The sequence below is a fragment of the Macaca nemestrina genome, chromosome 6 (genome assembly GCF_043159975.1).
Source record: "Macaca nemestrina isolate mMacNem1 chromosome 6, mMacNem.hap1, whole genome shotgun sequence".
Lineage (NCBI taxonomy): Eukaryota > Metazoa > Chordata > Mammalia > Primates > Cercopithecidae > Macaca > Macaca nemestrina.
Window position 1 is genome coordinate 60509549 of NC_092130.1, and position 12981 is coordinate 60522529.

General features: G+C 37.5%; 1 long non-coding RNA gene across 2 annotated transcripts in view; it reads right to left on the reverse strand.

The window, feature by feature from the left end:
* The window catches only part of LOC139363578 (uncharacterized), a 201947-nt gene extending 189191 nt beyond the window's left edge, over positions 1–12756 (reverse strand). Inside the window, exon 1 of one of the 2 annotated variants that reach the window (XR_011624228.1) lies at positions 12529–12756. This is a non-coding gene — a long non-coding RNA (uncharacterized lncRNA). Of the gene's footprint in view, positions 1–221; positions 302–12528 lie in introns of those variants that run through there. The other variant, XR_011624230.1, reaches the window with a different exon arrangement.
* Between the last annotated feature and the right edge of the window lie 225 nt (positions 12757–12981).

Consider the following 12981-nt stretch of genomic DNA (forward strand, 5'->3'; position numbering starts at 1 on the left):
AATAAATACTATGGATGGGGTAGTATGGTGTTTTGTTATAACCATGTCATAAAATTATTTGAATTTTTGAATAATCTGCCAACATCACTTGATTATATTCAGCGACATCTTATTCTTAATCACCTCTCAATAAACAACTCCTTTGGGTCCTACTCCAGTGATGTTGAAAGTAATGAACTGGGAACCAAAGGATTTGGTTCTCAGGCATTACCATTACTCACTTTCTCAACATCAACAGGATGATTTCAAATTGTCCCTTCGTTTGGCAATCTAGTGGTCTTTGCGTCCAGGCCAATTCAACATTATAGAATTGCAGAGGGTGAGAGGTTTGCCTTTCTCTAAAGTGAAAGAAAAAACTATCAAGAAAGGTGCAGAAGGCCGGGCACGGTGACTCAAGCCTGTAATCCCAGCACTTTGGGAGGCCAAGACGGGCAGATCACGAGGTCAGGAGATCGAGACCATCCTGGCTAACATGGTGAAACCCCGTCTCTACTAAAAAAAAAAAAAAAAAAAAAAAAAAAAAAAAAAAACCACACACACACCCACACACACACACACACACAAAACTAGCCGGGTGAGGTGGCGGGTGCCTGTAGTCCCAGCTATTTGGGAGGCTGAGGCAGGAGAATGGCGTGAACCCAGGAGGCGGAGCTTGCAGTGAGCTGAGATCCGGCCACTACACTCCAGCCTGGGCGACAGAGCGAGACTCCGTCTCAAAAAAAAAAAAAAAAAAAAAAAAAAAAAGAAAAGAAAAAGAAAGAAAGGTGCAGAAGATCAGAGACTACACTTTAAGCCTCCCCTTACCCATGTGCCTTGACTACATTTTTACCAGTCTAGGGCAGCTCAATTTAAATTGAAGAAAAAATACAAATGAGCATTGAGAAATTGCAACTGAATTGCTTTAAAAATAATCTTAGTGTCCAAGTGCCCTCTTGGAAATTTTTCACAAACCTCTGGGAATACAGGTACTCTTGTTTGAAGAAATATCCTACCTATATTCTGCCTCTATTCTAACTCTTAACATATCACATTATGGCTATTAGTCTAATTGCTTTTCCTCCTCCTTGATTGTAAAATACTTCAGGCAGCAGCTGCATCTTCTTTAGCTATGTCTTCCAGTATCTAGCTTGGTGTTTGATACATAGTACATGCTATTTAGGTATGTTTTGTGAATAAATGACTGCCTCTACAAAGTAATAAAAATTTAGTTGAATGTCATATATTAGTGAGTTAAAAGAGACAAAAACAGTATTAATATGATCCCGCTGTGATCAAAAGAAGCATATGCAGATATGTGTGTAGCTGTACATAAACATATATATATATGTGTAATATATCAGTAGATATTACTAGGTAGATACATTTTTGGCCATTTTCTTTTTGGCAATCTCATTTATCTACAATCAAATTAAGTATGTTTTATAACATTTTATAAAGTATTCAAACAAAGAAATAAGTAGAAGAGACAGGACATCTATTTAGTGAATATCCTGGAACTGCTGAATGCTGTCCTCAGCTCAAACAAGGGAAGTTCTTGGTTATTAAAGAGTATGATGTCCTCCCTTCCTGATTCTCAGGTAAGCCACCATGATCATGACAGGGGTCTGGGCAATTCATGCAATGACACCTCACACACAAACACCTGGAAACTCTGTCACTCTTTTTACCCATGCTCAAAGAAGAGTTCCCTTAAAGAATAGCTGCCTTATTGGTTTGAAACTCTGAGGAACTTCTTATTTCTCAACTAACAAATCCAGGATCCCTATGTGTAAATTGTCAACGACCATGTGGCTATGAGAAGGAAAACACTTTAAGTTGGAAATGCTCCCATCAGATTGTTCAGGAAGAAAAATCAAGCTATCCCTGCATACACCATGACTAAACATAGTCAACTTCACATTATTTTGTTCTTTTCAATAAAGTAAATGTGTTTAACCTATCACTAAACATTATTTAACATTGATGACTTTGTAAGATTTTTATAGGAATAAAGTCACAAATAAAAAAATTAATGAATCAATTATAGTTACATATATGAGGTAAATATTACTTAATAACAATATTTTTCTCACTTCGAACTATTTCTAAATTCACATTATTTTAGACATTTGGGAAATTAGCAGCCAAATATATTCTAACACAGCTCAGAACTGATCAGGTTTTTGTTGCTGCTATTGTTTTAGATTTTCCAATTTAAGTCATCCCAAGAAACATGCAAAACTTTAAAAATCATTTAAATCATTTAAAAACAATAATAATTACATATCTGAGAACACGTCTTTTTTTTTTTACCACTGTAGAATCTAAATTTCTAAAATAAAGAAACTAGGCTACATGGGTTCATCACACTGTAACACCACCATAAAATTGACTAAATAAGAAAATTGAGTAAAAATGATAACGTATTATAACTTCCAGGTAACAGAGAATATGACTGCACCTCCTCACTCCCTCAATCCTAATTACTCACAAAGTGAGAAACAGAATTTAAAAACTGGAAAACCAAGCATAAGGAATGGAAGCCACAGAAGGATGACACCTACATGTCAAAAATTTCTAGGCTTTCAATCTGTATTTCTATGAGATGTACCATAGACAGGAAGACGGAATAAAGGGATAAATAATGTCTTTTCTAATATACTTGTGAAGAAAGACTAAAAAGCCAAGACAGTGGTGGATGAGACCCCAGGAGTATCTCACTACTGCCCTACAGTGAGAGAGAAAGCAGGTGAACTGAACAAAGCAACCAAGTTTCTCAGAAGCTGTGGAAGATTTTCTTGGCTTCAGGACTAATCTGAGAAGGGTGTCTAAGCCACATTATCTTCTGGCTTATACTTGACTATATGTTCCTAACTACTGGTCACCACACAAAACATGGAGAGAAACTCTTCTAAATAAAAAGGATCTCTACTGCAACTATTTCTTACTACATTGACTCCAGTGTCTCATCTCCCTGCATCACACCACCCCTACACACATCTTGGCTTCTGGACTTCTGGCCTGGAAAAGTAATGGACAGTTAATATGAAATTTTACCTTTATTTTCCATCAAGGCATGATGTATTCAGAAATGGACACGGATGTCTTACCAAACTTACTTTATCTGCCAATATAGACGAAAGTAAACCTCCTTCTGTAACGATAAGTAAAGAAATCTTAAACTCACTAAAAATATGATGCAGTTTAAATGAAAGTTCACTTGGCAAAATCAGAAATAATGATTTCCTGGCTAATAAATTTAGGAAGCTAATAAATTAGTATCAACATTTTTAAAATATTTTAATTTGAGTTTTCAACAGGTTTCAAAAGAACATTTTGTCCATGAAACTAGATCAGGTTGTCATAATAAAAAATCTAAATATATGTGAGATTTTTATCATAATAAAAAATCTACATAGATGTGAGATCATGTAAAACTGCACATAAATGGAAAAATTTAATGGAAAATTTTAAATTACATGAAAGCAGATAATATAGAATTGGCTATTATAAAATAACCAATTAGTAAAGTACGAGACAAGTTCAAGGTTTTCTTTAAAGTTTTAAAGAAAATCATAAAGGGAAGATTAAAAAACACAGAAAATAATAAAAAGATCAAATATTTATTTAATTGGAAGTCTAGAAGAAAAAAATGCAAGCAAATGGGGTGGTGGCAATTACAAAAATAAGGGAGGACATCTTCTCTGAGTTGAAGATAAAATCAGGACAGATGAATGGCTTACAATGTTTAGAAAAATGAGTAAAAATAATGATACATAAACATGTCCAATGTCCAATATTGTGTTAATGTTAAGAATAAATTTAAAATGTTTCAAATAAAAAGCAAAAATGTTAAAAACAACATTATATTAAAGAAATAAAAAACAGACTGAACCTGGAGCTTTCCTTTTAAAAAAAATCTAGATAGCTGGCTACAACAAAATAATGCTTATAGTGCAGTAAAGGGAAAATTGTAACCCACAAATTGTATACCCAAGAGTCAAATTTTTCACTCACAAAATGTGTTTTTTCACCCATGTTTGTGGAAAACGCTCACTTCCCCATTATGAAAAGTAACTCATAGACTTACTACCCCACATTAAGGATAACTCCATATAAAAAATTTCAAGACTAAAAATGTCATAAAACAAGAGAAATAATTACTATTATGAAAACACAGCAATCATTTTGGAAAAAAATCTGTTGAAAATAACCTTTATCTAATATCTAAGAATCAGCCTTGCATCCCAGGGATGAAGCCAGCTTGATCATGGTGGATAAGCTTTTTGATGCGCTGCTGGATTCGATTTGCCAGTATTTTATTGAGGGTTTTCACATCGATGTTCATCAGGGATATTGGCCTGAAATTTTCTTTTTTTGTTGTGTCTCTGCCAGATTTTGGTATCAGGATGATGCTGGCCTCATAAAATGAGTTAAGGAGGAGTCCCTCTTTTTCTATTGTTTGGAATGGTTTCACAAGGAATGGTACCAGCTCCTCTTTGAACCTCTGGTAGAATTCGTCTGTGAATCTGTGGTCCTGGGCTTTTTCGGTTGGTAGGCTATTAATTACTCCCTCAATTTCAGAACATGTTAATGGTCTATTTAGGGATTCAACTTCTTCCTGGTTTAGTCTTGGGAGGGTGTATGTGTCCAGAAATTTTATCCATTTCTTCTAGATTTTCTAGTTTATTTGCATAGAGGTGTTTATAGTATTCTCTGACAGTAGTTTGTATTTCTGTGGGATCAGTGGTGACATTCTCTTTATAATTTTTTATTGTGTCTATTTGATTCGTCTCTCTTTTCTTTTTTATTAGTCTTGCTAGTGGTCTTTTTTGTTAATCTTTTCATAAAACCGACTCCTGGATTCATTAATTTTTTGAAGGGTTTTTCGTATCTCTATCACCTTCAGTTCTGCTCTGATCTTAGTTTTTTCTTGTCTTCTGCTAGCTTTTGAATGTGTTTGCTCTTGCTTCTCTAGTTCTTTTAATTGTTATGTTAGGGTGTCAATTTTAGATCTTTCCTGCTTTCTCATGTGGGCATTCAGTACTATAAATTTCCCTCTAAACACTGCTTTAGCTGTGTCCCAGAGATTCCAGTATGTTGTGTCTTTGTTCTCATTGGTTTCAAAGAACTTATTTATTTCTGCCTTAATTTGTTATTTACCCAGTAGTCATTCAGGAGCAGGTTACTCAGTTTCCATGTAGTCATGCGGTTTTGAGTGAGTTTCTCAATCCTGGGTTCTAATTTGATTGCACTGTGGTCTGAGAGACTGTTATGATTTCCATTCTTCTGCATTTGCTGAGGAGTGTTTTACTTCAAATTATGTGGTCAATTTTAGAATAAGTGTAATGTGGTACTGAGAAAAATGTATATTCTGTTGACTTGGGGTGGAGAATTCTGTAGATGTCTATTAGGTCCACTTGGTCCAGAGCTGAGTTCAAGTCCTGAATATCCTTGTTAATTTTCTCTCTCATTGATCTGTCTACTATTGACAGTGGGGTGTTAAAGTCTCCCACTATTATTGTGTGTGGGAGTCTTAGTCTTTTTGTAGTTCTCTAAGAACTTGCTTTATGAATCCTGCTGCTCCTGTTTGGGGTGCATATATATTTAGGATAGTTAGCTCTTCTTGTTGCATTGATCCCTTTACTATTATGTAATGCCCTTCTTTGTCTTTTTTTTATCTTTGTTGGTTTAAAGTCTCTTTTATCAGAGAAGAGGATTGCAACACCTGTTTCTTTTTCCTTTCCATTTGCTTGGTAAATATTCCTCCATTCCTTTATTTTGACCCTATGTGTGTCTTTGCACATGACATGGGTCTCCTGAATACAGCACACCGATAGTTCTTGACTCTTATCCAATTTGCCAATCTGTGTCTTTTAATTGGGACATTTAACCCATTTACAGTTAAGGTTAATATTGTTCTGTGTCAATTTGATCCTGTCATTATTATGCTAGGTGGTTATTTTACCCATTAGTTGATGCAGTTTCTTCATAGTGTCAATGGTCTTTACATTTTGGTAAGTTTTTGCAGTGGCTGGTATCAGTTTTTCCTTTTCATATTTAGTGCTTCCTTCAGGAGCTCTTGTAAGGCAGGCCTGGTGGTGATAAAATCCCTCAGCATTTGCTTGTCTGTAAAGGATTTTATTTCTCCCTCGCTTATGAAGCTTAGGTTGACTTGATATGAAATTCTGGGTTGAAAATTTTTTTCTTTAAGAATGTTTAATGTTGGCCCCCACTCTCTTCTGGTTTGCATGGTTTCTGCCAAGAGATCTGCTGTTAGTCTGATGGGCTTCCCTTTGTGGGTAACCTGACTTTTCTCTCTGGCTGCCCTTAACATTTTTCCCTTCATTTCAACTTTGGTGAATCTGACAATTATGTGTCTTGGAGTTGCTCTTCTCGAGGAGTATCTTTGTGGCGTTCTCCGTATTTCCTGAATTTGAATGTTGGCCTGCCTTGGTAGGTTGGGGAAGTTCTCCTGGATAATATCCTGCAGAGTGTTTTCCAGCTTGGTTCCATTCTCCCCATCACTTTCAGGTACACCAATCAGACATAGATTTAGTCTTTTCACATAGTCCCATATTTCTTGGACACTTTGTTCGTTTCTTTTTACTCTTGTTTGGTCTTTTCACATAGTCCCATAGTTCTTGGAGGCTTTGTTCATTTTTTTTTTCCTCTAATCTTCTCTTCATGCTTTATTTCATTAAGTTGATCTTCAATCTCTGATATCCTTTCTTCTGCTTGATCAATTCGGCTATTTATACTTGTGTATGCTTCACAAAGTTCTCGTGCGGCATTTTTCACCTCCATCAGGTCATTTATGTTCTTCTCAAAACGGGTTATTCTAGTTAGCAGCTCCTGTAACCTTTTATCAAGGTTCTTAGCTTCCTTGCATTGGATTACAACATGCTCCTTTAGTTTGGAGGAGTTTGTTATTACCCACCTTCTGAAGCCTACTTACGTCAATTCATCAGACCCATTCTCTGTTCAGTTTTGTTCCCTTGCTGGAGAGGAGTTGTGATCTTTTGGAGCAGAGGCATTCTGGTTTTTGGAATTTTCAGCATTTTTGTGCTGGTTTTTCCTGATCTTCATGGATTTATCTACCTTTGATCTTTGATGTTGTGACCTTCAGATGGGGTTTTTGCATGGGCATCCTTTTTGCTGATGTTGATGTTTTGCTTTCTGTTTGTTAGTTTTCCTTCTAACAGTCAGGGCCGTCTTCTGCAGGTCTGCTGGAGTTTACGGGAGGTCCACTCCAGACACTGTTTGTCTGGATATCACCAGCAGAGACTGCAGAACAACAAAGATTGCTGCCTGCTTCTTCCTCTGGAGGCTTCATCCCAGAGGGGCACCTGTCAGATGTCAGTCGGAGCTCTCCTGTATGAAGTGTCTGTCAACCCCTGATGGGAGGCGTCTCCAAGTCAGGAGGGACAGGGGTCAGGGCCCCACTTGAGGAAACAGTCTGTCCCTTAGCAGAGCTCGAGCATTGTGCTGGGAGATCCATTGCTCTCTTCAGAGGTGGCAGGCAGGAACCTTTAAGTCTGCTGAAGCTGTGCCCACAGCCACCCCTTCCCCCCGGTGCTCTGTCCCATGGAGATGGGAGTTTTATCTATAAGCCCCTGACTGGGGCTGCTGCCTTTCTTTCAGAGATGTCCTGCCCAGAGAGGAGGAATCTGGAGAGGCAATCTGGCTACAGTAGATTTGCAGAGCTGTGGTAGGATCTGCCCAGTTCAAACTTCCCAGTGGCTTTGTTTACACTGTGAGGGGAAAAACCACCTACTCAAGCCTCAGTAATGGTGGATGCCCCTCCGCCCACCAAGCTCAAGCATCCCAGGTCGACTTCAGACTGCTATGCTGGCCCCGAGAATTTCAGGCCAGTGGATCTTCACTTGCTGGGCTCCATGGGGATGGGACCTGCTCAACAAGACCACTTGACTCCCAGGCTTCAGCCCCCTTTCCAGGGGAGTGAACAGTTCTGTCTCACTGACATTCCAGGCACCACTGGGGTATGAAAAAAAAAAACTGTGCAGTTAGCTCGGTGTCTGCCCAAATAGCTGCCCAGTTTTGTGCTTAAAACCCAGGGACTTGATGGTGTAGGTGCCCGAGGGTATCTCCTGGTCTGCAGGTTGCAAAGACCATGGGAAAAGCGCACTATGTGGGCCAGATAACACCATACCTCATGCACAGTACCTGCTGGCTTCCCTTGGCTAGGGGAGGGAGTTCCCTGATCCCTTGCGCTTCCTGGATGAGGTGACGCCCACCCTGCTTTGGCTCACCCTCCGTGGGCTGCACACACTGCCTAACCAGTCCCAGTGAGATGAGCCAGGTACCTCAGTTGGAAATGCAGAAATCACCCGCCTTCTGCATTGGTCTTGCTGGGAGCTGCAGCCCGGAGCTGTTTCTATTCAACCATCTTGCTAGCTGCCCAGAGCATCTTTAAAATACTATTGAAATGCTCTTTTTCCCCATAACTATAGGTGAAATTACATATATGTATATTTGTAAATATTTTACACTTTTTATATACAACCTATGAGCTCTAAGAATTAAATACTGTCCAAATAGCACGATTCACCTCTAAGGAAAAAGAAAAAGATCCCATAATGTTAGTCACACAGGATGGTACATAACAGGATTACATCGTGCTATGAATCTAGTGAATTCAGTTTAGGATAAATCACAGAATTTCCTTTCTATACAAAGCAATTTTTTCCAAACAGAGCTTTTATTGATGTTCATACTGTTATTATTTTTTGTTCATTTAATGGTAAATTACCAGCTTATCTGAAAGCAATAATAAACTAACTTATCCTTTGATTCTTCTTAAGGCAATTTAAAAAAAAAAATACAATCTGGAAAATAAATGGAAAAGAGTGCCCTTCTGACTCTCTGAAGTAGTTTTTGAGTTATTCCTTCCCCTCTTCTCATTTTCCCAAAGTAATGGCCCCATCTTTCCACTAACCATCATCTTTTTAACAGCATCTCCTTTATTTCCACGAATGCAGTGAGCAGCAGTTATAGTGAGAATATCAGCAAACAACAGAAACATTATGCCTTTAACCCACCATGACCGAAATGGGGACTGAATGCTAAAACGTAATAAAGCTCAAATTGGAAGGCAGTCTTCTTCACACCTACAGCCCCTCACCATCTCTGGACCCTGCTGGAATTTAAAACCAGCATCACAACAGGGATGGGCCTGATTCTAATGTGTGACAAGCCAAACCTGCCCAAAGAGACTGAATATATAAGTCATGTACACTACAATTAAAACTATTCTCTGTTGAGCAGGGAAAGAACTGGCTTTTTTTTTTTTTTGAAGAGTCCTGTGGACATCCATAGCAGGTGGGCTCCTGTTCCAGAGCCACCTTCTCAATATTGCAGGATCAGAAAGGTCAACTAGAGGGTCCACTGATGCTAGTCAATATATTAAACAGAGCACCCATATATGAACTTGTAGCTAGGAACCTAACAGCCTAGTACATGTCTACTGATCAGCACATTCTTTCTCCAACAAGAATATCAATATAAGGAAACAATTACTACAGTGAGAATGTTCTTGGTGAACATACAATCAGAGCAAGGGGAACTAGATGGATTGGATATCACTGAAACAGAAGAATCATCAGTCAAATGCAAAAAACAAAGAATCATCAGTCTACATTTCCATCGCTACTGCAGAGAAGCACCTGCCAAATCAACTAGTGGGTTAGCTCTTTCTGCTGGATCTCAGCTAAAGGAAAATTTAAGCATTTCCTGCCCATTGACCTCACCTATCCAGATTATACAGTTTCATGTCATTTTTTAACTGAATTATAATTTATAAACAAAAACCGCATTTGTCTTAAGTGTACCACTCCATGAGTTTTGACAATTTTATAAGCCCACGTAATCTTTACTTCAATCAAGAGAATGATTCCATCACTCCAAAATGTCCTTATGCTCTTTTGCACTCTGTTGCCACTCTCACTCAGAGGCAATCACTATACTGATTCCTATTACTATAGGTTTATTTTGTCAGTCCTTGAACTTAACATATATAAAATGACATTTATGTCCTTTTTCTGTCTGACTTCTTTTAGCTTGACATAATATTTTTGAGAATCATCAGTTTGTTGATTTTGTATTTCTTTCCTTTTTACTGCTGAATAATATTCTATATTATGAACATACACCACAATTTATTTATACATTTGCCTGTTGATGAACAGCTACATCGCTGACAATTTTTTGTTAGTATGAATAAAGTTGCTATTAATATTCTTGTATAAGTCTTTTGTAGGCATGTAGTTTTGTTTCTCTCTTGAGTAACTCTTAGGATGGAATTGCTGTGTTATAGGGTAGGTATTATATTTAACTTTATAAGCAGCTGTCAAATAGTTTCACAAAAGAGTTGTACAATTTTACACTCCCTATGAGACTTCTGGTAGTTCTATAACTTGCCAATATTTTATATTATCCTCTTTTTTAAGTTTACTTTATCCACTCCAGTGGGTATATGGTGATGTCTTATTCTGGCTACAATTTGCATTTCTCTGATGACCACTGATATAAACTCCCTTTTCCCATGCTTATTAGCCATCCTTATCTCTTCTTTTAAGAAATATTCAAGCCACTTGCTCATTTTTTATTGAGTTAGTTTTCTTTCAATTATTGAGTTGCAGCAATGGTCAGATATACATATTGTAGATATTTTCTCCCAGTCCGTGATTTGCCTTTCATATTCTGCTAATAGTTTTTTATTTTAATAAGAATAAGTATACTGTTTCCATTTCAATAAAGTCTAGTTTTTTTCTCTTATGGCTAGTGCTTTCTTTGCCCTGTGTGTATCTTTTTTTTTTTTTTTAACAATCTCATATCACAATATCACCAAGTCATTAAAATATGATTGTTAATAGTTGCATAGTATTTCACCACACAAATACATGGATTTGCTTATTCTGGGGGAGATATAAGTTGTTTCCAACTTTTCACAAATATAAATAATGCTATTATGAACATTCCTTCACAGATGTCTCTGTTCATCATTGTTTTGAAGAGAATGTTATTATGGAGTATACTGAATCAAAGGGTAAATATTTTGAGACATATTGTTAAATTGATTTTACCAATTTGTACTCCCACCAGCAGAGCAAGTGCTTACTCTCAGGTTTAAGTATATTTGCACATATTTATTGGCTTTTTATATTTCTTCTTTTATGAATCAACTTTGCCTCTCTTTTGAACTTTTGAAGAGAGATTTATTAGATGTTAACCCTTTGGATTAATTGCTGCAATTTTTTTCAGATTCATTATTAATACTGTCTGGCAGAATTTTAAGTTTTTGTATATCCAGGGCTATAAGAATTTTCCTTCATGTTTTCTGCATTATATTCTGCCTTTACAAAAGTACTTCCCAGAACTAAATCAATTATACTTATGGATATTAGTGCCAGAATCTCCCACTACTGATGATCAATGGTGTCAACAAATGTAAAGACAGAGAGATTAGGTAGGTAGGTAGGTAGGTAGGTAGGTAGGTAGATAGATAGATAGATAGATAGATAGATAGATAGATAGATAGATAGATGATAGATAGATAGAAGATAGATGATACATAGATGAGAAAAAGAGATATTAGCAGAAAACAATGTGTATCCACTGAAACTCTCTGCACTCACTGTACTGGGTAGCTCTGAGACTCGCCTTAAGAACTCCCTGGCTTCCCAAATCAATGGGGCCATGTTAGGTTCTCCCAGGAGTCATCTTCCTGTACTCTCTGTGGATCCCTTGGCTGTACCAGGACTTCAGGGACTTCCGTAGCTCACCCACACCCTATGAATGGTTTGCTCAACTTGTCTGTTCACTCAGCTACAGGGGAGCAGAAACACAGAACTCCAGCAACTCTCTCCAATAAAATCTCCTCTCCATTTTTTTGTGCAGAGACATAAAAAGAAGTCTCCCATTCTACACATCTTCCTGTCTTTTTTGCCTTCTGCTTTTATTTTTCTTCAAATTCTTTAATACTCCATAGTTTAAGATGTAGGAGAAAAGGCAAAAAAGAATGGAAAAAGAAGAAGCTTTTGACATGTCCTCAGTGCCTTTGAAACATGCATTTTTATCTATTAGAAATCATAAAAAGCAAGAAGCTAGTGTCTAAGTAGTATAGGCAGGTGTAACATAACATGTCTCTCTGCTTTTTTCCTCAGCAAGCTGACCTCTACTAAAGACACCACCTGGGTTCCCTTACCCTCTGGCTTCCTCATTGGTACTGGCAGGAGATGGAGGGTGGGAAAAGGGAGAGGTCAGGGAATTTACTGCTGCATCCCTCCCTGCTGAGTAGAAGTGTGGCAGTGGCTGTATTTTTCTCTCAAGGGTAATTTGTCACTCTGGATCTTCTCTTGCAGCTACAATTCTCCCCATCTTCCAGTAACTATCACTTTCTTTGTCCCTTTAAGTTCAAGAGGAGCAATAGCTTCCTGCTTCACCCTTCTTTGTCAGTTTCTTTAACCCTACCATCACCATTGAAAATTGCCCCTTTATTAAACTTTTTCTTTTTTTTTTTTCACTTACCCTTTTGAATTTTTCATCCGTTTTCTGATGAATACCTGACTGATACCTCGAATTACAGGTTAAGAAGGTATGTATCTGAGGTTACAATGGATAAAAGTTCTGAAACACAAGCCAAAAAATAAATCAAGTCACCAGGAATCTGAGTGCCAAGATAAGAACCTGATTCTTCTTACCCAAGATCTGATTAAATAGCAAACCTCTTCTAAGACAAACTGAAGCCAACATTGGTATGGGAGAGAACAATAGTAAATTCTGAGAGAAGACACATGTAGAAGGAACTGGTAACAAGGTCAGAGACAAATTATAGGGAAAACTGAACTCCATCTACAGACTACCACCTTATTCTTCTCTCCAAGTCTCCCAGTCCCTATCCTCAAACTTTCTCTCATTCTTTAATTTCATCCATTCTTCTCAAGGCGTCAACCATTATCTCCAGGCAGAATATTGCAGTTA